At 45.1% G+C, this 26,119-nt stretch overlaps 1 protein-coding gene and 1 pseudogene across 1 annotated transcript in view; both read left to right on the top strand.

The window, feature by feature from the left end:
* Positions 1-26,119, top strand: part of FAM135B (family with sequence similarity 135 member B) — a 166,827-nt gene that overhangs the window by 41,830 nt on the left and 98,878 nt on the right. The gene's annotated exons all lie outside the window — the stretch shown is intronic.
* On the top strand, positions 22,223-22,320 carry LOC132501119 (U6 spliceosomal RNA; annotated as a pseudogene).

The following is a 26,119-nucleotide window of genomic DNA, read 5'->3' as shown; positions in this document are numbered from 1 at the left end:
TTGCAAGGCCAGTCCAGCTTCAAGGCAGGAGTGGAATAGTCTCCAAACCTTCACGGAGCAACTTCTGTATGTACAGCAAAGGGAGAATGTTTCGGCAGTCATATTTACATCCAGTCACCCAGACATATTTCCTGTTACCTGCATGTAGTTCTCAGTAAAAAAGAAAAAAATATATATGTTTAGTCGAGTACTGATATATTGAGAAATCACCAGAAGGAGTCAAAACACTTGATGTCGTTGACACTTATTAGTTGAGTGATCTTATTGGGACAAATCATTTAATTTGTTTTTTTGGTTGCATTTATCTCTAAAACAGAAATAGGAAAAGCTTTCTCTGTCTAAAGAGGCAGAATTCAGGATTGGTGCAGGACACACATTCAGAAATTTCTGGGTTCAAATCCTGCTTCCGACTCTTCTCAGCCATGTGGATTTAGGAAAGTTATTTTAGCCAATTTGGTTTTTTGGGTTCTTCATCTATAAAGTGGGGCTGGTAGGAGGTCCCTACTTCATAGGTTTATGTTAAGGTTTGAATGAATTATGCAAGGAAATGACTAGAATGGTCCTGGCATACAGTAAGCCCACAATAACCACTAGCAAGAGTAAGTGATGCTATTATGCATTCAGTAGTTGTTTACTTAGTAGCATCTGCCCCAGGCTGGTCCCATGGAACACATCCCTGGGGACGAGAAGATTCCTTCCTGCTCTGGAGGCACCCACAGTCTTCCTGGGGAGATAGAAGTTTCACACTAACAAATACAGTAGAGGTGGAAGCAGACACAGCTCATTTGAGACAATGAGAGCTGGAAGGGTGAGCATGAGTTGGCCGTGCAGGCAAAGGAAGGGAAGGATGTTCTCAGCAGAGGTACCAGGCCCCGATATCCCTGTGACCTGAGGAAAGGTGTTCTTGGGATGACGAGAGATCTGGCGTGGCAGGTGATAAGGATGGGGACAAAATGAGAAGAGAAACCTTGGCAGCCAGGTTTGGAGACCATGATGTGCCATGTTGAGCAGATTGATTTCGTCTCAGAGGCACAGCCAGATGAAATGAAAGCACTCGGAAGACATAAATCCAATGCTGTTCAAGCACAAGATGTTGCTGCACAAATTAAGGGGCAGAATTATACAGTCTTACTCTCTTTTTAAATATATCTGTTCTCTGGTAGCCATATGATATGGAAATGTGTTTCAACTGTGTAGGTGATTTGGATTCTGCTTCTCTAGTTGGGAAATACTTTGTCATTGGGTTTTCCAATGATTTAATTTGATTCTGTGAATAAGAAAAATAGTAACTCCCCATGTGAAATGTAGCCATAACCTGTATACTATGGTGTTTTCTTTTCTTCTGTACTTTTTAAAAAGGTGACTTGGGAAAGGTTTCTGTGGTAAATGGATAGTTCCTTCGTGTCTGAGGTAGCGACATATCTTGTAGAATAGACTAGGACAGGCTGTGAGCTTGCACCAGGTAAGAGCAGTCCTCCCCTGGGCATTCTAGAAAGATCACCACATTACAGAAGGGACATGTCATGTGTGTGAACAGGTGACTGTACCCCAACTGTAACAGTGCATCACATCTGCTCATGGCACTTGATGCCGGGCATAAAGGGAGCTACTTCTCTGTAGATGTGGAAGAGTGGGTGATTCGGGCCAGTGGTCAGTACGACTCTAAAGGCCACTGGGTCTTGGTCATCACCCCAAATAGAAAAGTATAAATTGTAGGTGATCCTCTAATGCTTCACTGACACCAGGATATCCCTGGGCTGTTCCAAAACTTTTCAGATTCCTCCTATAAGCTGAAGTCCTGGGTGCCAAGAGGTACAGAGATGAATGATGGTCAATGAAAATATAAAGGTTAAGGTATTCCAGGAAGAGAAACCAGAAGTAAGAAATTTAAAAAAAATGTGATTCTGCTTGCTTCAAAGGCTTACATTTTGTGGGTCTCACAGATTTGTTCTCTCTTTTCTTCTGAGTTCAGGGTTACAGGTAATTGGCATGTCTGCATCTGTGAATGAATGTTATGGATACTTAGCCTTGGCTGTTTCCTTCCACCAAAATGATGCTATTTAATAGGTTTTGCAGTCCTTCCTACCTGGAGATGTTAAAAAAATATTATTTTCCCTTAGAGGGATGATCACTTAAGGGAAAATAGGGGGAGGGGGAGGGATACTGCTTAAGCCAATGGAGGCTGTGCTAGGTGATTTGGCACAAATGGGCATCTGCTAGTCACCGCTCATCCAAGCAGGAGAAAGGATGAGCATTGAATTGTGGAAACATGTAAAAATTGCCATGATTAGTTTTAGTAATGTTTTGAGAGGTAATTTCCCTTTCCATTAAGCAGAAGCTTTTATGAGTTTCACCGTGTTAAGGGGTGGGGAGAGACATTTATTCTTCAAATGAATCAAACTAACTTCTTTTCAGGGTCCATTAAAGTACCCCTACATATCAAATATGCTTGTTTTCATGGAGAATATTAAGCAGGTAAAACACTCCAGCTCCCAGGCTCTGAGTGCCCACCTGGGGCCGGAGGAGAGTGCTGCTCAGGGCTGTCAGGAAGGATGTGCCTGGGTGAGCCCAGGCTTGAAGGATGCTCTCCCCTCTGGTCCTCGCAGCAGTCAACTGAGAAACACCGAAGCCAGGGCCCCTCACCTTGGACTCCCAGTGTAAGCTGGGAATCTGCTCTGCCAGCTGGTCCAGTGACCCAGCTCCCTGGGGGTCCAAGTCAGAATTGTTGCCTATCCTTTGTCCTTGAGATCAAATCTTAAAGTCTGCTTGACCTCCAAGGTTCTCCTTTGGGAAGCTTTCTTCTTTCTCTTGTACCATGGCTCATGCCTCTCTGCCTCTGCTTTTGCTTTTCATACCTATCCCTCCCTTCCTCACCCTTTCACCCCGCTAGTCCACTAGGCTGGCAGAAAGGATTTATGCCGGTTCTCCAAGGGTGGTCCCTTGCCCCTGGCAGAATTGCTCATTCCCTGTCTGAACATCCTCTTCACTACCTGTACACACACAGCACGTGCCCCTCCCCAATTTGGGTGCTTCTCCTGCCCCTTTGCTCTCAGTACCTGCACCTGGGACTTTGCTTTGGATGACCGCCCCAGGCTCCCAGAAGCACTCTTCCCAAGATCTGAACTTGCCTGGGAGTTTGAAGCCCACTGTCCCCCATCCCCTCCCCACCCAACCCCTGCCATGAACCAGTGAGTATTAGTGCAGGGATACAGAAGCCCATCTCCCGTCTCACGATGGGACAGACTGAGATGTAGCTCACCCTCCAGAGTCCCCTGCAGGATCAGGCTGGCGCTGCCTTCTTGGGGACCTTTGCTGAAATGCACCCTTGCCTGTCTTCCTTCCTTTCCCTGCTCTGTGTCCCCACGTCCCAGGTGGTCTCACTGGGCACACCTGTACTAAATCACCTGCACACAAGTCCTCTTCTCTGGATCTGCTGTTTATCATCTGTATCCAGAAACCACTAGAAGAGGTACTGCAGCTCATTCATTATCATATAGGAGGTGTGGTGTGAAGTTAGCCAGACCTGCGTTCACCTGGGTTCCTTGTGACCCTGAGCCAGTAGCCTTTGGGTTTAGTCCCCTATAGAAATGACCCTGAAGGGCTGTTTTGGGGATCAGTTAAAGTACCGTATACGGGTAGTGAATGGACTTCCTGTCGCATTGGGAGCCTGCATGTACATCTACACACCAAAGCGTGACCTCCTTGATCACCCTCCTGCCATGTTTTTCATGGATGGTCCCCTAATCTATCCCACATTTAAGGCATTTTCTGTGGAGATGCTTACACAGCATCAAATCCCAGATTCTAAAGCTGGCTGTCTATGAGGCACAGTTGACACAGAGCTTGATGGCTGACCTGCTCTCTTGGAGCTCAAGGACTAGGGTGGGGGACCACGGGGTGAGTGACAAGGTCTCAGGAGGAGGGAGGCCCTGGGGGTCCAGGGCTTAGGACAGCCTTCCCTGGAAGGCCTGACTGCTGTCTTCCTGGGTCTGTCTTCTGTGAGCACACCTGACCTCCAGGTGTCCCGACTGTAGGTCCAGGTCATCAGTGCAAATCTCTCTGTGCTCAGAAAGTGAGCAGAGTCCCGCCGTCGGGTCTTCACAGCCTCCGCTGCCCTGCCATCGGCACACCTGCCCTGCTGCTTCCGTCCACGCTGAGCAAGGCTCCTGGGCCCCCTGCCTGCTCTTCACTCAGACAGCAGCACCCCCAGCGCACACCTGCGCAGCAAAGCTGCACCTGGGGAACCGCATTTCAGGGAAACACACCTAGAGAAAAAGGCGAGGGAGAACACAGGCTCCCTGAAGCATAGGCCAGAGAAGATACACACACATCAGAGCCGCTTCCCTTGCAGATGGGAGAGAACAATCTTTATCTCTAGAGCACTACACACAGGCTCCAGAACCAGGTGGCTGAGTCCCAGTCACTCTGGGTGACCTTGGGCTTGTTTCTCACCTCCCTGTGCCTCATTTTCCTTCTCTGTAACATGGGAATAGTGATAACAATAACAACAATAATAGTAATAATAATAATACCTTCTTCATAGGGTTGTAAGAATTTAAAATATTAATGCATGTAAGCACGCAGAAGGGAGCCTGACATCCTAAGCCCTCAATAAATCCTGGCTATTTTTTTTAATTTAAATTTTATTTTTTATTAGGATATGATCTGGCAGCATCCCTTTATTTATTTATTTATTTATTTTGCGGTACGCGGGCCTCTCACTGTTGTGACCTCTCCCGTTGCGGAGCACAGGCTCCGGACGCGCAGGCTCAGCGGCCATGGCTCACGGGCCCAGCCGCTCCGCGGCATGTGGGATCTTCCCGGACCGGGGCACGAACCCGTGTCCCCTGCATCGGCAGGCGGACTCTCAACCACTGCACCACCAGGGAAGCCCCATGTGGATTTTTTTTAATTCAAGGGAGCACACAGAGGAAGAGTCAGGTGTACCAGAACCTCTGGTTCTGGGGAGGTTCTGGGAGGGAGGAGGAATATATTTAAGGGTAAAAGTCCTGCTAATGGAGATTCCCCACACTGGGCACCAGAGCCATTTCAAAACCACTATCAAGTCTTGCTCTTGCCTTTTTATAGAGTGTCTTTGATTCATGGTGCTATTTATGTGCACCCAGTAAAAAATGAGGAAAATATTACTTGAGGCTTCACTCAGAGCAAAATTCCCCAACAGCTGCCCAATGATTTGAACAAGAGCCACTTTAAAGCAGAGTAGGGTTGTCCTGGAGAGTGGGGTTACTGGATCAGGCTTTCTCACAGATTGGCTTTCCATGCATCTATCAGGTAACCCTTTCTTTCTAAGGACAGCCCAAGATAAGAGGATGGATTTATGTTAAAACTGCTCATGCTGGAAAATTAACAGAAAATTCCTATCTTACCTTGACATATCCGTAGGGTATTTGGACAGTTACAGAAACAGGATTTCCCACTTTGTCCTGGTAGCTAGTTCTGAAGATCCCAAGGAGAGGCTATGAGGAACACATAATCTCTGAAGAGTATGGCTTTTACTCAGAATGTTCTTGAAAGAAAAGCATGAGAGTTTTGTTTCTTTTTATTCCATTAATTTTTTTTGTAATACTACATCCACTTTAAATAGACATTGAATTTTTTTTTTTTTTTTTGTGGTACGCGGGCTTCTCACTTTTGCGGCCTCTCCTGTTGTGGAGCACAGGCTCTGGGCGCGCAGGCTTAGCGGCCATGGCTCACGGGCCCAGCTGCTCCGCGGCATGTGGGATCTTCCCTGACCGGGGCACGAACCCGTGTCCCCTGCATCGGCAGGCGGACTCTCAACCACTGCGCCACCAGGGAAGCCCAAGACAGTGATTTTTTTAAAGACTTTACTTAGCATGACCCAGCACGCACATATTCTCAGGGAAACTTGGTAATATAGATGCACAGAGCCATGCAGCCTGAGAATTTTTTTTAAAAATTTATTTTACTGCAGTATAGTTGATTTCCACTGTTGTGAATTCCTGCTGTTCTGCAAAGTGATTCAGTTATACATATATATACATTCTTTTTCATATTCTTTTCCATTATGGTTTATGCCAGGATATTGACTATAATTCCCTGTGCTGTGCAGTAGGACCTTGTTGTTTATCCATCCTCTATATAATAGTTTGCATCTGTTCATCCCACACTCCCAGTCCATCCCTTCCCCACCTCACCTCCCCCTTGGCAACCACTAGTCTGTTCTCCATGTCTGTGAATCTATTTCATAGATATGTTCATTCATGTCGTATTTTAGAATCCACATATAAGCGATGGCATATGATCTTTGTCTTTCTCTGTCTGACTTACTTCACTTAGTATGATCACCTCTAGGTCGATCCATGTGGCTGCACATCAGCCTGAGAAGTTTTCAGTCCATATCCAATGCAGTGATCTTTCTCCATCACTCTCAGGACTCAACTCATTTTAGTTCACCACTGCCAAAGGCTGACCTGCATCACCTTCACACAAAAGCCAGGGTAGTGCTTTTTACAGATAAGTTGGATTATGTTGGACCGCTACTGAAAGTCTTCTAATGATGATGATGATGACACAGAATGCTTAATATACACCAGGCCCTGTTCTATATTCTTTGCGTATATTAAATTTTCTCACTTCTCACAACTCCACAGGGTAGGTGCTATTATTATCCCCACTTTATAGATGAAGGTACTGATGTGCACATCTGGGAAGAGGCTGGGTTAAGGTCCCATTCAGGCAGTCTGGCTCTTAACTACTGCATCACATTGCTTCTTGCAGACCTTCAAACAAACTACAAAGTCCTTAGCAGGTCCTGATTGGCCCCTGTATGGTCTGATCCTTGACTTTCCCCTTAAACGCATCTTCTACGTTCTTCCCCATCACTCTTACTCTTCCTTGAATCACCAAGCTCATTCCCAACTCAGAGCTTCTGAACTTAGGGGGTCCTTCCACTGTGAAGTTGGTCATTCCTCTCACCATCTTCACCTAGCTTGTTTTCTCAGTGAATCCAGGTCAGGTCTCTGCTCAGATGTCACCTCCTCAGAGAGGCTTCTTGCCCAGTTATTTAAAAAAAAATAGATTTCCTGTTATAACCCAATTTCTTGTTCTGCTTTATTTTTCTTCATACCACTTCAGCTAGTTTTATTACATATATATTTATTGTCTGTGTCTCCTCTAAAATTTGATAATAATGCTACTTTCAGTAAATCATCACTGAGTGTTTTCTATGTGCCACGAAATAGAATATTTCAAATATGTTATGTATTTATGTGTATGGATTTACCTTATTATCACACCTTCCCTAAGTGATAAGTTACAGGAATAGGTACCATTGTATAGAAGAGGAAATTTAGGCATGGAGAGCTCATGGACTGGCTCAAGGCCTCCCAGGTAGTGAGTCTTGGAGTGAGGATGCAACCCCAGTGAGTCGGGCTCCAGGGTCTGGCAGGTCCCTACTCCACCCGCAGTGCTAAGGACAGGACTTGTGCTGAGCATCAGCTGGAGGAATAAATCAGCTGTGTTGCTAAATGGCCCTGCTACCCACCTGGTCCTGCAAGATGGGCCGGAATTACTCCTTGAACCCCGTCACCAGCACCCCCTCCACACTGCATCAAATTTCAAGTCCTATCAATTGGGACTTTCTCCTCCTCCTCAGGTCTTTCGGGTCCTCTCCAAGCCCACTGACATCACTCTGGTCAGGCTCAGTCCTCTTTCCTGGGCTCAGCCTCCTCCCCAGCCTCACTCGCTTCACGCTCCAGCCCTCATCACTCCCATGGACACTGTAGTAGCAAACTCAGACCTTCAGGGGCTGCCCCGCCGGGGTCCCATGGATGTGCTTTTAGGATACTGCACGTCGTCCCAATTTTACTATTTAAATATTTTCAACCTTTTTTAAAAGAGGCAGTGAACCAAATGTTCGTACCATTGTTTCAGTGAGTGTTTACACATGGAAGACCCATCAAAGAGCACAAAACGGCATCTATAGTCTGTCTGGGTTCAACCCTGGTTCCACATCTTTGAAACTGAAACAAGTGCCCGGTGCCTCCGTTTCCTCCACACAGGAAACTCAGGGCTGGTTCCAGGGAAGATTTACGCTGAGGTTCATTCATGCAGAGTCACCAGCAAATACCCAGAGATTAATGGGGATAAGTTTACATATGGAAGTTCTGTGGGTTTTGAAGAGAAGGCAGCCAAGGATGGATGGGGCCCCGTGAAACCTAGGCTGAGCAGATGAAAAGAAGCTCATGAAGATGCCTGAGGAGGGCAGCCAGAGAAATGAGAGAAAAAACAAGGATGGGATTGTATTTGAAAGGGAGTCTCAGTTCACAGTACCAAACGTTTAGAGAGAGTATTTTTTTTTAATTGAAGTATAGTTGATTTACAATGTTATGTTAATTTCTGCTGTACAGCATAGTGATTCAGTATATATATACATATACACATACATATTCTTTTTCATATTCTTTTCCATTATGGTTTATCACAGGATTCTGAATATAGTTCCCTGAACTATACAGTAGGACCTTGTTGTTTATGCATTCTGTATATACTAGTTTGCATCTGCTAACCGCAAACTCCCAATCCACCCCTCCCCCACCCCCTCCTCCCCCTTGACAACCACAAGTCTGTTCTCTATGTCTGTGATCTGTTTCTGTTTAGTAGGTAAGTTCACTTGTGTCACATTTTAGATTCCACATATATAAGTGGTATCATATGGTGTTTGTCTTTCTCTTTCTAAATTCACTTAGTATGAAAATTAGAGAGAGGTTTTTGATACAGAGTAGGAAGCATCCAGTAGCTGGACATTTCTAAGCTTTATCTTCAAGGTCGTTGAAATAAAACCTTTCAAGTTTTCCCCTGACACATGCCCTGGCTCAGCCTGGGCTATTTCCCATTTCCCTCAGGAAGTAGTTGCCTCTGCTTGTTCTGTGATACCTACCAGATGTGCTTAGCCCACCCCCTCTGTTTTTTCTTGTTTATGTCCTACTATATTACCAGATCATCACATTCCTCTTCCTATTTACACAAGCTTTTTATCTTCCACGTAAGAGTGACCTTGCTTCTTAGAAGCTTCCCATATTTTATCTGAACATTCTTTGTAATTCTTACTGCTTATTACCATGTATTCATGTTGCATGTGCACCAGCGTTCCCACTAGGGTGCAGGCACCCAGAGGTAGGACATTTTATGCATCTCCCTTTGTCTGTCCTCCCCTTTGCTTCTTTGCTCCTACTTCTCCTTTAGTACTTCTTTTGAAGTCCATTTCCCCCAGGAAGCCTCCCCTGAACTGGCTGAGTGCTGGTGCCTTTGCCTTGTGGCAGTCATCATGGTGTGCATGTATTCCTGTGAAAACCACTTGACTCCTCTCTTGGTCCCTGCAGCCTAGAACTCAGTGAAGGTGGGGACCATGCTGTTATGACTCCTTTCCATTCTTAGCGTGTGGCCCAGTACCCAATGCCTGGTATCCATCAGGGACAGCACTCATGTGCTATAGATAAGGAGACATTGCCTCTATAAAATTGTAGCCCTGAATATTCAGTGTCAAAGCCACTGTGGGAACCTGCATGCCAGGTTCCTAGACCAGTGCCCTTCCTACTAGACTAGACTGTTCTCACCTTGGAGCACAGTCTGAGAAACCCATCCCCTGGGAGCCTTTACTGTTTTGGGGTGTCAGACTTCCTTGGGCTTGTGCATTTGAGGAGTCTGGGCAAAGGGCTTCTAACCAAAGGGATGAACCAGCCATCCTGGGATTTTAGAGTTGCATCAGGAGTTGTGAGGAACTATTGTGATCTAAATCTTTCTGGTTAGTTCACTTTCATGGAGGAAAGACTCCAAAGATCATTGCCTTGAAGTCATTGAAATAGGAACCAGAGAAAATAGACTTAAGTGCGAAATACATCAGAGTTTTAGGGCCAAAAGGAACTTTAAAGATTAAGTGGACACAGAGCACCGAGCTGCTCTCCCTGTGCTATGCGGCTGCTTCCCACTAGCTATCTGTTTTACATTTGGTAGTGTATATATGTCCATGCCACTCTCTCACTTCGTCCCAGCTTACCCTTCCCCCTCCCTGTGTCCTCAAGTCCATTCTCTATGTCTGCATCTTTATTCCTGTCCTACCCATAGGTTCTTCATAACCATTTTTTTTTTAGATTCCATATATATGTGTTAGCATACGGTATTTGTTTTTCTCTTTCCGACTTACTTCACTCTAGAGGGGTGGGATAGGGAGGGTGGGAGGGAGATGCAAGAGGGAGGGGATATGGGGATATATGTGTACATATAGCTGATTCACTTTGTTATACAGCAGAAACTAACACAACATTGTAAAGCAATTATACTCCAATAAAGATGTTAAAAAAAAAGAAGGTACCAGTAGGCAACATGCAAAAAAAGAAAAAAAAAAAGAAAAATTAAGTGGAAACCTTACAGACCCAGAGTCATTAAATGAATTGACCGAGGTCGCTAGTCAATGGAAAAGCTGCTATTTTAATTTAAGAACTTGAAATCTAATGAACATTTTCACGATAAGTGATTGTTTTTGCTCCATTATGAAAAAGGCCCTCCATTTGCAGTTTGAAGAGTCAGAAATTCATTTAAAATTCCTGAGTTTTAATTTCCCCTGGGGAAGAAGAGGCCTGTTTTTTTGTTGTTCAACCAAATGGCTCAAACAGCATGAAGCTCCTAGCATGGTAAGTGGCACTCTTGAAGCAGTTGACTTTTTGGATTCTATACTCCCTTTTTCTGTCGACAATGTGCTAATTGTCCTTGGGAAGTGTCACTCTTCCATCTTCTCAGCGGTGTGGCCTATTGATTCCCAGCTTCAGGCCTGGCTTTGATGGGCTCAAGCAATCAATATATGCCTGGGTCCTGGACAAGGACCTCCAAGGAGGGACCTGTCTTCTCTCTCTAGCCTCCTGGTTATTGGGGTGCTAGGATGATAATTCTGAGACTACTGTGCCCGTGGTTCCATTGTACAAAGAGCCTTGGGATGTCCACTGAACAGTCAAAGGGATGTGGAGAAAGAGAAAGCAGAGAGGCATTTAGGGTTTTGAGTTTCATCCCTTGGCCAAGGAATCAAGCCATACCTGAAGCTAGAGCTACTATTGGATTGAGAAGTTTTCTTTCCTGTTGAAGACAGTTTGAACTTTCTGGCCCTTGGAACAGCTGTCTCATGAATACAGACGTTTAATAAGAATTTCCTTAATTCCTCTTAATTTAAAGTAAATGTCTTTGAAGACTAGAGTAGACAGTCTGATGTCTCATAGTCCACCTTGCTTTAAGAATCACTGATTTAGTTCCGTAAGGAACTGCCAGACACAGGTTTCTCCACCAACAAGATTATAACCCCCCAGGTTGGGGAATTTGATGTAAGTCTTGGTCGCGTCCATATTCTCCTGCAGCACTTGGCACAAGTAGGCACCCAATAACAGTGCATTTAATGGATGAATGAACAAACTTAATTTGTTTCCCACAGGGTTCACGGGAGCTAATGGTAGAAGAGAGAATAATAAAGGAATCAACATTAATTGGCCATCTCATTAATTTGCTGCATAAGTAACACCATTCTGTCATTTTAACAATTTCAGTATTTTATGAATTGGATTACATAAGTGATCTATGACTAAATTTTCCTTGAGCACGTTACAAATCAGGCTACAAATATTTTTGACCACTATCCAAATGTGAAACCCCACCCATCCCCAAAGAAACCATGGCTAACTTGCAGGTATACGTTCTCTGCATTTCATTTCATGTTCTATTCAACAAGAGATAATGGGTAGATTTTGTTTTTTTCTTACTTTGACAAAGTCTGTTCACATAAGCAGATGGAGACCGAGGTGTGCTGTGGTCATCTTACACCTGCGCCTGAGAGTTGATTGTGTTCATCTCTTCCCAGGTTTGGTGACTTCATGTGGGTAGCTTGAAACTGGCCATGGAGGGGGTGGAGGACTGTTTGCACCAGGAAATCTGCAAACATTACAAATCAGTTCTGTTTAGAAGACAGTTTTTAGACTTGTGCTGGCATACCACTGTTCGGGGGGCATTTGTACACAATGACGATTCAGACAACATTGCTGTGCATGCCTCCTTGTGCGAATGTGTGAGGACCTGCTCTAGATGACAAAAAGCCCTGTTGCTAAAGCATCCATCGGGCATGCAGATTTAAATGAAAGAAAACTGCCAGAAGGCGTTTCAAAGTTCCAGTTCAAACTTCCACCAGCAGTTCATGAGGATATTTCCCTGCACAAATCTAGTATCTTGTTTTGTCTGCCTTTCCCTAATCACTTTCCTTTCATGTGTTTATGAGCTATTCTTATTTTCCCTTTTATGAGTTTCCCATTTACAACCTTTGCTGCTGTTTTTGGATAATTTGCTCCTTATTGATGTAATGTTGTCTCCTACCTCCTGCTCAACACAGCTTTGCTCATGATTCCCTGATGTATCGTGTAGAAAATATCTTCTCCTAGTCTGTAGCTTGTCCTTTATCTTTGTTTTAGACAAAGTCATGCTAACCTTTGGAGTCTGATGTTTCAAAGCTTTTGCTTCTCAGCTTAAGTTGAGCTTTCCTGTCATTCCTACAAATAGGGATGTATTCTTCCCAACAATCTATGGATATAATCAACAGTATTCCCAGTTATAGCTGGGGAAACTGAGGCTTAGGGAGGAACATGGTGGGATTGGGATTTGTATCTGGGTCTGTTTGGCTTCACCATCATTTTCACGTGAGCTAGTGTTCCATGCTGCTAATGGGGTGCGACCTCAGGGGTCCTGTATCAGCAGCTCCACACACCTCCCTGCTGGCTCCGCCTGCCCTGGATCTCCATCTTGTAATTGGATGTGTTTCACTCACATAGACTTTCCCTGCCGGGATCTTCTTGTCACATATGTGGTTCCCCTGAGCTGGCCTTAAAATGGCACCAGGTCAGCTCTCCCTACAGATCTCATGTCTGCTCCATACATAATGTCTCCTTTGCCTCAACAAATTCTGAACATCTACGCTTATCCCAATGCATTAACCTCTCTCCTGCTGCATGGAGTGGCCTTAACTTTCTGAAGAGTCCAACATGCACTGGTCCTCTGGTCCCCGAACTAGACGGATCTGTATTAAGCTGTTTGGGCAGGCCCTCCGTGCTTAGATGAGAGGAGGTGACACCGCTTTTCTCTCCTCCATCAGAGGTGGTGTACATAGAGACTGACTTCATAGCAACAGCTTTCTGCAAACATCTGTATGTTTGTTCTCTCTAAGATTCTTTCTTCCCTCTCTACCTGACGCCATGTCACTCCTCTAATCGAACTGAGGAATTCAGAGGCGTGGTTCCCATCCACTCCCTTTGTGAACCTTGCTTTTGAGTCTAACCCTTCACATTGGTTTGTAGGGTCTGTTGTGGCCACTGTCAAACTTCAGTTTTAATAGCCCATAAGATGCCTCTTTTCACCTTAAGGTCATACGCTTCCCGCACCCCAAATTAAGTGTGCCATATTCCCTTCTGTTTCTCTTTTTGTAGCATTTATGACGTTATAACTGAATGATTACTCGAGCATTTCTTTTTTTTTTTTTTTTTCTTTTGTGGTACGCGGGCCTCTCACTGTTGTGGCCTCTCCCGTTGCAGAGCACAGGCTCCGGACGCACAGGCTCAGCGGCCATGTCTCACGGGTCCAGCCGCTCCGCGGCGTGTGGGATCCTCCCAGACCGGGGCACGAACCCGTGTCCCCTGCATCGGCAGGCGGACTCTCCACCACTGCGCCACCAGGGAAGCCCCTCAAGCATTTCTTCTCCCCCCTTTACCACAGTGTAAGTCCTAGGAGGACAGAAACTTGCTTACTGCCATGACTCACACACCTGCTGTCACAGCTTTGTCACTCAGTGCTGAGGTGTGGAGTCCACGGACTGATGGATGGATGAAAGAATGAGTAGGTGGATGACAAGAATTTCACGTCACTTCCAGACCTCATTGAGAGATGCTTTCCCTTTCATCTAAATTCTGTTTGAAAGCTTCACCTGAGCACACCTTCTCCAGTATTGATTGCCTTGGTTTAGAGCCGTTTGGTTCAATATTGTTAAAGTTTAAAGCGCGATAAAAGCCATGACTCCTGAAAGTGAACGTTCTTGTTTATCTTCACTGGAGTCGATGCACTTGGCCTCAGCCTTCTGACATATGTGCCAGTGGATGACCCATAGTTTCCTGGATTGGTAGCAATGGCACTAACAACTTTCTATTGAAATTGCAGCTGAATATACCAGGCACTGTGCTAGGTATTTGGTCAATCCTATTTTGTCAATTCTCACAGCAGTCTTTGGAGAAAAGAATCTCAGTTTCCATTGTCAAAGGAGGAAACCATCTCAGAGAGTTTATACATCAGTGGAGTCAAGGAGTTGGGTGTTTCTGAATCATTGCCACAGTTACAGTGCTAGTTTTGTTTCAAGTGGATAACTCGTTTGGTGATTTTTTGTAATGATCAAATGAGAAGGAAATGATTTTTAAAAAGATATTAAAAAGTCAGTAAGGGTGGGCTTCCCTGGTGGCGCAGTGGTTGAGAGTCCGCCTGCCGATGCAGGGGACACGGGTTCATGCCCTGGTCCGGTAGGATCCCACAGGCCACGGAGCGGCTGGGCCCGTGAGCCATGGCCGCTGAGCCTGCGCATCCGGAGCCTGTGCTCCGCAACGGGAGAGGCCACAACAGTGAGAGGCCCACGTACCGCCAAAATAAAAAACAAAAACAAAAACAAAAAGTCAGTAGGTTAGAGTCTTTATCCATTATTTCAAACCTAAATATATATATTTTAAAATTTCACATTCAGCAAATTTCTATCACGCAGATAGTTCTGTTTGAGCAAGAAGAGCCTGTCTTTCACAGAAGACTTGGTCTAACGTAGGAGATTATTCAAACAGTCAAAGTCATTTTTACACCAACTAATATCACAGTACTCAGAGAGATGCCTTGTGTTATGAGGGCTTGTAATCATGGGTTTGAGAAGATTTAGGGCGATGAGAGAACATTTTCTGGGGAAAGAGATGGGTTAGCAGAAGTTGGCATGATCCACAGGGAAGGGAAGGGCCACTCCAGGCAGAAGGAGTCGGCACGGGCCAAGGTGATGCAGTGACAAAGGGGGATGACAGGCCACTGTGGCTGTGGAAGAGTGATCAAGGGAGCCTGGAACGAGATGAGGATAAACAGGGACAAATTGGGTCTGAGGACTGTATTAGGGCAAAAAAGTGTTTCCTGTATCCTAAAAGGAATGGAAAGCTACTGAAAGAGTCTGAGCAGGGCAGCAGCTTGATTCTATTTGTGTACTGAAAATATGCTTCCTTGGAAATGTTGTAGAGAGACAGACCAGAAGCAAGGTTGAGCAGAACGAAGGCCATTGAGCCACCCAGGTGAGAAGCCAGGTGAGCACGGGCAGGTTGGTTGGTGGTTGCGATGGAGAGATGAGAGATCACACCAGAAGGCGGAGGGAGACAGTGACTCCCAGATTTCTGGTTTACACGACAAGGTGGCTCCTAGAGCCATTTACTCAAATAAGGAATGTTCGAAGAGAAACCAGCATCTTAGCTTTTTTCCCCCCCTCTAGTGGTGGTTTGAAACATGTTAACTATGTGCTGCCTTTGAAAATCCAAACAGAATATCTCAAGTAGGCGACTGGACTTCAAGGTCTTGAACGTAGAGGAGAAGTCTGGGTTAGACACATGGATTTCATTGACTGGCTAAGTAGTGCATTCCGTTTTATGTACAGGACTTGGAGAATGCATAAAACAGGCCAATTTAGTGCTCTCATAGGGCTTACATTCTGGTTGGAAGAGAATACAGTCAGTATGACTCCAGCAGTAACTTAAGTGAAACACACCGTTGTAAGGGAGGTGGGGAGTGACACTGAAGGCAGCAGGGAGGTGACTCTGATAAGGAGGCAGACGGAAGCCACCCTCGAGTCAAGAGGAAACTGGTGGAACTTGATTTCACAGAGGCCACGGGGAGGGGATAGTTCAAGGAGGAAGCATTGACCGACATTGCAGAAAGTTTCTGAGAATTCAAGTACAACGTGCATTAAAACTTTCCTGGACATCTTAGTGACAGCTAGCACATTCATTACCTTGATAGGAGCTCTTTGGGTGGTGATAAGGGTCCAGAAACTAGACTTGGGGGGCACTGAAGCGTGAGTAAAATGATGAAGAAATGGAGACAGCCAGTAGAGGCATTCTTTGGGTAAGCATCACTGCTCGGGCAAGGAGGGAGAGAGAGTGATAGCCAGGAGGGCTGAGAGTTTTGGCTTTTGTATGTATTTTAATTCTAATGAGAGAAAGTTGACTTCGCTTAAAAGCCGTTGGATATATATGGAATCTAAAAAAAAAAAAGTTTCTGAAGAACCTAGGGGCAGGACAGGAATAAAGATGCAGACGTAGAGAATGGACTTGAGGACATGGGGAGGGGGAAGGGGAAGCAGAAGCGGAAGCTGGGATGAAGTGAGAGAGTGGCACGGACATCTATATACTACCAAATGTAAAATAGATAGCTAGTGGGAAGCAGCTGCATAGCACAGGGAGACCAGCTCGGTGCTTTGTGACCACCTAGAGGGGTGGGATAGGGAGGGTGGGAGAGAGACCTAAGAGGGAGGAGGTATGGGGATGTATGTATATGTATAGCTGATTCACTTTGTTATACAGCAGAAACTAACACACCATTGTAAAGCAATTATACTCCAATAAAGATGTTAAAAAAAAGGGAAAATCATTACAGTCATTAAAAGTTTACTTTTTCTCAGCCCCAGTCATATGGCTGCTGAGATGAACTACATGACTGAACCCCAGGACACTCAAAGAGACATTAAATAATGAGGAGATGAGGTGTGATCACGAGGCATGTGATGCCGTAGCAGCCCAGCATGCAGTGGGGGAGGCCGACTCTGCCGGGATGCCCAAAAGGAGAGCTGCCCCCATCTCCTGCCCCCAGCTCATGCCAGGTGGGTGATGGCGGCTGTGGTGCACATCAGCAAGTTTTCACGATCACCTCTGTGCCAAAGTGGAGACGTGCAGAAAAATGAGCCCGAGAGAAGAGACCATCTGGTAATTGAATCTAAATCTGCAATAATTGATTCTGAGGACACAGACCTAGGTGTGCATTGATTTTGGAGCCCACTGGCCAAGCCTTGGCTGACACCCAGGCAGGTGCTGCTGCGACTTTCAGATGCTGTTTATAGAATTTGCTCAGACACAAAGGCATTGAAACAGCCTTGCAAACAGTCCTTCAGTGCCCCAGTGAGCACCAAGGGAGGGCGTTGAGGGGCAGGAGGAAGAGCCCTGGGCTGGATTCTAGGTTCCACTGCTAGTTCTGCCCTTGGGCTGGATTCTCCATCTTCTTGAGCCTCCCAGTTCCTATCTGTGAAATGGGTTTACAGAACTCTGTGATTTCCTTTTAGCTAGTAGTCCCCATATGGATGTGTGGATTCTCAGACTTAGGATAGTGGCTCAGATGAAAAAGGAAAATTTGTCTTCCTCAATGAGGACTCAGTCTACCTTTGGAGATAACCAGGCTAATCCTCTACCTATTACTTTGCCAGAGTCTTATTGAGCACCTGGTTTATTCAAAGCACTCACCTAGGTCACAGGGAAGACACTCAAATGACCATCCTATTGTCTGTGCTTTCAAGTAGCTTGTAGAACGATGCGGGGGGGGCGTGCATGTGGGTGAGGATAAGGTGATTCCAAGCTGAATAAAGTAGAAGGTGGAATACACACAACAAAGATGTGAACATGGATAAAACGCACTGTTAATAAAAATAATGACACCAATCACTGTCTTATCTAACTTTCACGATAACGCTTTAGAAGAAGAGGTTTTTCTGGTTAGTTTACACATGAAGGACATTAGGCTCAAAAAGCATAAGTAATTTGCAAGTGGAAAAATCAAAACCGCTAATTTGAAAAGATGCACGCACCCTAATGTTCATAGCAGTACTATTTACAATAGCCAAGATATGGCAGCAGCCCAAGTGTCCATGGACAGATGAATGGATGAAGAAAATGTGTGATATATATATATATAATGGAATATTATTCGGCCATAAAAAGAATGAAATTCTGCCATTTGCAGCAATGTGGATGAACCTAGAAAATATTATGCTTAGTGAAATTAGTTAGAGGCAAATACTGTACTATTATCACTTATATGTGGACTCTAAAAAAAATAATACAAACAAATGTATATAGCGAAACAGAAACAGATTCACAGGTATAGAAAATAAACTCGTAGTTACCAGAGGGGAGAGAGAAGGTGAAGGGGCAAGATAGGGGTATGGGATTAACAACCTATTTTATATAAATAGATAAGTAACAAAACTATGCTGTATAAAACAAAGGAATTGGGCTTCCCTGGTGGTGCAGTGGTTAAGAATCCGCCTGCCAATGCAGGGGACACGGGTTCGAGTCCTGGTCCAGGAAGATCCCACATGCCTCCCGCACGCAGCAACAAAGACTCAACGCAGCCAAAAATAATAAAATAAATAAATTTTAAAAAAAACAAAGGAATTATACCCATTATCTTATAATAACCTATAATGGAGTATATACTATATACTATACTTCAATAATTTTTTTTTAAGAAGACTAAATGAAAAAATGTAAAAAAATATTACACGTGAATGGAGAGTCTGGACTTGAATGCAGAGCTGATTTCAGAGCCTGGGCTACTTGTAACTACAATGAATGGGAAAATCTCCATGAGGAGGTGACATTTGCAAGGAGACACAGGTTTCTGAGATGAGGATGAGGCTATCCATTCATTAAAAAAAATATTAATTGTGTTCTTTTATGCCAGGCACCTTGCTAGAAGCTAAGAATGCAGTGGTGAGGGATGTATTCCGCAGGCTCAGAGGAGAGTCACACAGAACTTAACTGCACACGATAGATGTTCTAAGTCAGCTGCTGCAAACTGCTCTGGGGTCAGAGGAGAGAGCAATGATCTCTGCCTGGGGCATTGAGAGAGTGTCTGAAGAAGGAGCAAAACCAGCAGCGTCTATGATGACTGAGAAGAAGAAAGCTTAGTGGGAAAAAGGTCATAGGAAACAATATTCAAACAGTATGTATAGATTACCGACTTTGAGCAAAAGCACTGTGCTCGGACGTCTGAAAATTATCAGTAACATAATTTATATTAGCTTTCTTAGCTTTTATTTCTAATCAGAAATAAACTTGTATTTGACACGGTAGAAGTCACTATCAGCCAGTCACTTCCTCCTCCGAAAATAATTAAGAAAGTAGTTAGAACATTGAAAAGTAGTGTTCATTTTAGCGAACCATAGACGTTGCTTCCTGTGATCTAAGTTGGTACTCATGACCATACCATAATTAGAGATTATAGCTGCATTTTACAGAAAGCAAAGTGATGAAAGGAACATCACGTCCTTGTGATAGGGAAAAATCGAGGCAGGCACTAACCCAGACCTCTTGGCAGTGCCCCTCCCCACCGAGTCCCAGTGGTCTAAAAAGTTCTCTGACATTCCTCACGCCATCTTGCCATAGCTCTGTAATTGACCAAACACCCATTGATCACCTGTGATGGGTTATAAGTGCACGATTCAAAAGGTGAAACTATTGGGGGAAATCATGACATTTATTCATCGGAAGAGAATGATAACGGCCTTCTTCAAGAACAGGGACTGTCTCATGTCCACAGATCCATCACGGACCCTGGAATTCTCAATATTTTTGATGAATGGGGTGTAAGCGTGTTGAGGGGGTACAGTCAGAAATGGAGCATCTTCCAAATGCTGAGTGAACGTGTAGGATCCACTTTCCCTCTAGGCTGCGACGGTCAGAGAAAGCTGCTGGAGGGGAGAGTGAAGTGGGCCAGGAGGACGGGGAGGGAGCAGATCCTAGCTCAGTCCCTCAGGGTCCTACTCCTTGCAGTGTCAGCACCACGTGAGTGGGTGCTTGCCAAACACTCCAGCTGTGCTGAGACTGGTCCCGTTGTAGGCTGGAGCTAAGAAGTTCAGATCAAGGAATATCTCAGAGTTGGGTCAGGGCATGGAGTAGACACACTTGTGTCCTGCATTTGCTGTGTGGGAAGTTGAAGGTCAATTACTAGGTTCAGCCGCTGCCAGGTCTGAGTCAGGGTGACCCATCAGAGTCCAGGACTCTAAGGCATGCAGACCAACTTTGAGAGCCTGGGGGTATCTAGCGATGGAGATGGTTTGCGTTGGAGAGAGGAGAGCTGGCCCTGGGGTAATTTCCACGTCCACGCATAGATGCGCCTGTGGCACTTGTTGCAGATGCACAGCAGAAGGACAAGATGCTGATGCAGGGAAGGGGAAAGTAGCGGCTGCAAGGCCACCCATGTCCTGGAGGACAGGCGCTTAGGTTCCTCTGGGCTGACACTGAGTTTAGAGGGAGAAGGAGTGAGATGAAAGCATGGGACTTCTGAGGGGCAAAAATATAACCCCTCTAGCTGCAGGGACAGGTCTCAGCAGAGAGGTTGGGCTGCCCTGCACACGGTTTGGAGAAACCATGTTCATGTTAATGAGGGGCGATGTTCAGCCAGTGCATCTGGTAGGGGCAGTTGTCAGGGTAGCCACTGCCCTCAGATGCCTAAGCTGCCCCTCCACTGGCCAGTTAGCCTGGTCCCTCTCCCAAACCCTCGCATTCCCTGTAGTCCATAAATAAAGGATTTGTGCCTGGCACAGCAGATGGCCTCCAGGACACTGGTCATCACTGTGCCTGGCACGCATTCTGATTAGTTGGTGCCTGTGCTAACCATTTGGGGTATGTGTCCTCTAACAGACAGGGGTGTAATAGAGGAAGGTGAGGCATTGGAGGAGAGTCCAGGGGAGAATGGCCTTGACTGGGGGCAGCTCCACTCATTCACGGCTTGGGGAGGGGACAGTGGTGGGTTCAGCTCTTGGGGAGAGTTGGGCCCTGGGGCGCAGCTCTGTCTCTGGACTGGTCAGTCTTGGCTCAGCCATGGCCATGGGGCTGATCTTCTGGAGGGGACTTCCATCTCTGTGGAGGAGAAAGGCAGAGTGACCGCCTGTTCTTACCTACTCAGCAGTGCCTCTCGGCACTCCCTGATAATTTCCTAGCAAGTCACAACTGCCGCCTACATTCTGTGGTCTCCCGTTAAGGCCAAGGTCACCTTGGGCTGCAGAAGGGCTCTGTGCTCCTTGGAACATGCCAGGCCCATGACTGGGTGGGGATGCTGCAGCTCTTACAAAGATTTGATTAGCTGCAATTGTGCTATACTTAGTTCTCCTTGGGAAGCATATGGCCGAGGCAGATGGCTCGGGAAAGTCTGAATCACATAAACAGGGCTCTCTGCCTCCCATTTGCTGGGTCTGATAACTTTTTAACAGAATGGGTTTCAGAATTAGAAGGTGGAGCCTTGGTTATACCCCTCTCAGAAAACCCCAGGCTGTATGTTTCAGGCATACTTAGCACTGGCTGTTTGTAAGGGAACAGGATAGGTGTGGATTCCGGGTCATCTTGAGGACATAGCAGCAAACAGATCCCTGAGCAGCAAGCTGCTTGAGCCCAGCTTCAGTTCACTTCCACAGATGTTTATTAAACACTGTTGCCAAATTCTCAGTGATCGGACCACTTGGAGCCTTGGTCAGTCATGCGTTTGATAAATATTTGCCTGACCTAGACTTCAGGAAAAGACCTGGCTCTGTGCTAAACCCTCACCTGGACTACAGCTTCCAAACTGGTCATTTAAGGCCAATTCAACCATAGTAGGTAATTTAGATTTTATTCTAAATGCAATGGGGGGAGGGCGGTGATGAAGTCTGGTTTATATTTTATATGAAGAGACTAAAGAGTAGTAATAGTAGAAGTAGAAATAAAGTTTTCCATATTCTCTATTGAGAGAAGATTATGAAGTGACCCAGAAGGGATTCATCAGAACCGCATTTTGAATGTAAACCCACAGGATTTATGGGGGATTGGGTGAGAGGGTAAGGGAGAAAGAGGAACCAAAGATGACCAGGAAGGGGCTTCCCTGGTGGCGCAGTGGTTGGGGATCCGCCTGCCGCTGCGGGGGGCGCGGGTTTGTGCCCCGGTCCAGGAGGATCCCGCGTGCCGCGGAGCGGCCGGGCCCGTGAGCCATGCCCGCTGAGCCTGTGCGTACGGAGCCTGTACTCTGCAACGGGAGAGGCCACAACAGTGAGAGGCCCGTGTACTGCAAAAAAAAAAAAAAAAAAAAAAACAGAGATGACCAGGAAGTATTTTACTCTTTGTGTTTGAGAGATTGGGGGAGGGTGCTCGCTTCAGCAGCACATATGCTAAAATTGGAACGACATTAGCATGGCCCTTGCGCAAGGATGACACGCAAATTCGTGAAGCGTTCCACGTTTTTGATTCACTTTGTTATAAAGCAGAATCTATGTTGTAAAGCAGAAACTAACACACCATTGTAAAGCAATTATACTCCAATAAGGATGTTAAAAAAATTTTATAATACCTAAAAGCAACAGGAGACTGAACAACAACAAAATTAGCCAAAAAAGAAAGAGTACTTTAAGAATGATAATGTAAAAAAAAATGATATAAAAATGAGGACCATTTTTTCTTCCATTATTTACCAATAATAAAATAACAAGAAGTACTCGATTAAAAAAAAGAGAGAGAGATTGGGGGAGGGACACAACCAAAGGTTCTATATTGGGTATGTAAGTTTATGGTGTGGATTTGATGTCAAAGGAGTAATGTTGAGAGGACGGGGGATCAGGTCCACTCAGGAGAAAGGTGCAGCTGGAGTCAGGCATTTGGGGGTTGTCAGCTTGTGAGTGGTGTATAAAGTCTTGGAAACAGCAAGACATAGATGGAGGTCTCCAACACAGAGGTGGGAAGGGCAGGAGGAGCCATCCCAGGGGGAGCAGGGAGAGGAGAGGGAAACCATGAACGTAGCTACTTTCCATCAGCAGGCAGGTGGGGATGGGGAAGGGGAAGCTGGGACGAAGTGAGAGAGTGGCATGGACATATATACACTACCAAACATAAAACAGATAGCTAGTGGGAAGCAGCCACATAGCACAGGGAGATCAGCTCGGTGCTTTGTGACCACCTAGAGGGGTGGGATAGGGAGGGGGGAGGGAGACGTAATAGGGAAGAGATATGGGGATGTATGTATATGTATAGGTGGTTCACTTTGTTATACAGCAGAAACTAACACACCATTGCAAAGCAATTATACTCCAATAAAGATGTTAAAAAAATAAAATTAAGATATACAGTGTAAAAAAGAAAAACAAACAAACCAAAAAAAACAAACCAAAAAATAAGGAATCTTCTTCTTGCCACCCTGCTGAGTCAAATCATTATTGCCATTTTCGTCTGTGAACAAACTAAGCCTGGGAGAGTTAACGTCTCACTGAAAGACCCCCAGCTATAAACAGGGAGATTCCTGAAACTCTGCCTTTCCAGGCAGTGCCCACTGCCCTGCGCCAAGCCTGCTGTCTTCCCAGGATCAAGAAACAATTGAGGATTCCCTTTCCACCTCCCTCGAGAGTTCTGCTAGCAGCTGCTAGAATTCCACTGTGGATAACGTTTCATCGTCACATCAGCTGCACGCTCCTCTCCATCCAGCAGTATATTCACTGCCATTTCTCCGAGACCACCTGTTAAATGTTAGACTCTGTGCCTGGTACACTCCTAGGTCATCTCATTCAACCCTCCCAACCCTTGAACTCCCATCCCCAGTTCACAGGGGCAGAAACCGAGGTTCAGACCAGGTAAGTTCCTTGTTCACAGGTGCGCGGTGTACAAATGGCAGAGCCCTGAGGAAATCCATGTCTTTGAACTCCAATCCATTTCTTGTCGTTACAAAAGCATGAGGGGCAAGGCCATGGACTGGACTCTGTAATTAGAACACAAATGGAAACACCTGAGACTGCACAGGGGTTAGGACCGATCAGAAGGAAGCCCAACAGGGGAAGTCTTGGGCGACTGGAGTGTGTTAGAGGCGGCCCTCTGGCCTTTTACTTTAGAAATTACATAGCAGTGCACATTATTGGCTAATAAAGTGTTATCAAGTGCTAGCCTGACTGGGCTCATTCTAATAGGTGAAAAGGGTTTATAATTAAGTAATTAAGGCCACTCAGTGTGGATGGGAGGATGCTCACGACTAAATTACATCAGCAGCCCTTGTTCATTTTCAGGAATTTAAAGGGTATTTTTTTCTTCCCTGTATTCTTTGGTTTAGTTGCCCTCCTTCTGCAAGTATGAATTTCTGCCAGGCCACGGTCTCTGCTTTGTAACTCGAGTTTTCTTGCAGACTAAGATAGGAGTCAGACGTCCTGGGAACTGGAGCTTCCCCCAACATAGGGAACCTTCCAAAAATCATCCCTTTGTATCCCTGCCTTCATTAATAACTAATTAATTGATTATTCAGTGCATATCTGAGTGAGTATAATACACAAGGCCTGCTGTTCCATCATGCTAGGACTTCAGTTCTTTTCCCGTGAAACAGAAGTGATGGAGTAACGTGAGTGCAGTGAGGAGAGAAAAACGTTGGGAAGTATTGCACTAAGCATTGCAGGCTAGCCCTTATTGTTGCTGTACCATCACCAGTGACTGGTATTATGTCTAACATTGTCTGTGGGGTCGTTTAGTTAAATAATAAATGAGTAAACAAACTCAGAGATGAAAGAATGAAAAGAAGCACGTGATTTGGAGTCACCATTCTACCATCTACTATTGACACATTTGCTGCTGAGGATGTAACTTAACCCAATGATCCTGAGTTCCCTCATGAGGGGAATGAAGACTTTCATACCCAAGGTCAAGTGAGATAAGGAATATAAAGTGCCTGGAACTCAGACCAACCAATCTCAGGCTAACTTTTGTAGAGCAACGTGAAATGAGCAAAACGGTTTCGAGTATGTTGCATCTTACAGAGAAGTGACTTTTTCAAGCCATAGAGTTAGAAGTAACAACATCTGTGCCCAAACCCAGTTTGTTGTACATAATTTGCTCCCTCAATCAAAACTGTTAAAGTAGCCTATATAAGATGTTTTAAATAATGCAATGTATCTGGAAAGCTGAGAAATTCGTTCAGACAAGGAGAAGTCTGTGGAGGTGAACAATTAAGGGACTACTCATCCCTACTCCATGGATAGATGTTCCAGACAGGAACACCCCACAAGGAACCCTATGATTGTTTTTGTTTTGTTTTGTTTTGTTTTCATTTACTTTGTTTTATTGAAGTATAGTTGATTTACAATGTTGTATTAATTTCTGCTGTACAGCAAAGTGATTCAGTTTATGTGTGTGTGTGTGTGTGTGTGTGTATCTATATATACATACATACATACATACATACATTCTTTTTCGTATTCTTTTCCATGATGGTTTATCACAGGGTATTGAATATAGTTCCCTGTGCCATACAGTAGGACCTTATTGTTTAGCCATCTTGTTGTTTATCCATTCTATATACAATAGTTTGCATCTGCCAGTCGCAAACCCCCACTCCATCCCTTCCCCACTCCCCCTCCCCCTTAGCAACCACAGGTCTGTTCTCTATGAAGGAACCCTATGATTGTTGATTACTGAATCTGTTTTTTTTTTGGTTTTTTTTTTTTTGCCTATGACTTGATGCCTAGTAGGTGATTCATAAGAATTTAATGAATTAATTAATATATTTTATAGCAAAACCCATAGAAACATATTAACCTGGAGATATGGTTAAGGCTTACACTCATCTCTATGGGCACTAAAACAAAATAGTCAATATTCCATGTACAGAAGGGTCAAGTAGCAAGTAAGAAAACCATTTGCTTTCTTTCAAATGGCAATAAAAATGACAACGAAAATGCAGCCCTTTATTGGTGTATCATCCATCTGATGCACTTCAGACATCGAAGGTGCCAGTATGTTCACAACTCTTTGGATATTCCACCAACGGGCTTGTGTCTCTAAATGCCCTGTTGGCAGACGTGCCAGCGTGCCTCCCCCGTCTCATATTGTCCAAGAAGCTCTGAGATTCCACAGTGGACCAGGGTCCTTTTCTGAATGCCAGGCTAGGAGAAAACTGGGTTTCTTGGTCTCTTGCTCTGGGCTTCTCGTGGCCATGCTGGTGCTCTGTTAAAGGTGATTCTCTAGAGTTCTGAGAAGGCTCGTCCTCTCAATGGTGAACTTGCTTCTACAAGCATCCC

Source organism: Mesoplodon densirostris, chromosome 13 (assembly GCF_025265405.1).
Source record: "Mesoplodon densirostris isolate mMesDen1 chromosome 13, mMesDen1 primary haplotype, whole genome shotgun sequence".
Taxonomy (NCBI): Eukaryota; Metazoa; Chordata; class Mammalia; order Artiodactyla; family Ziphiidae; genus Mesoplodon; species Mesoplodon densirostris.
This window is presented reverse-complemented; position numbering and strand designations above follow the sequence as displayed.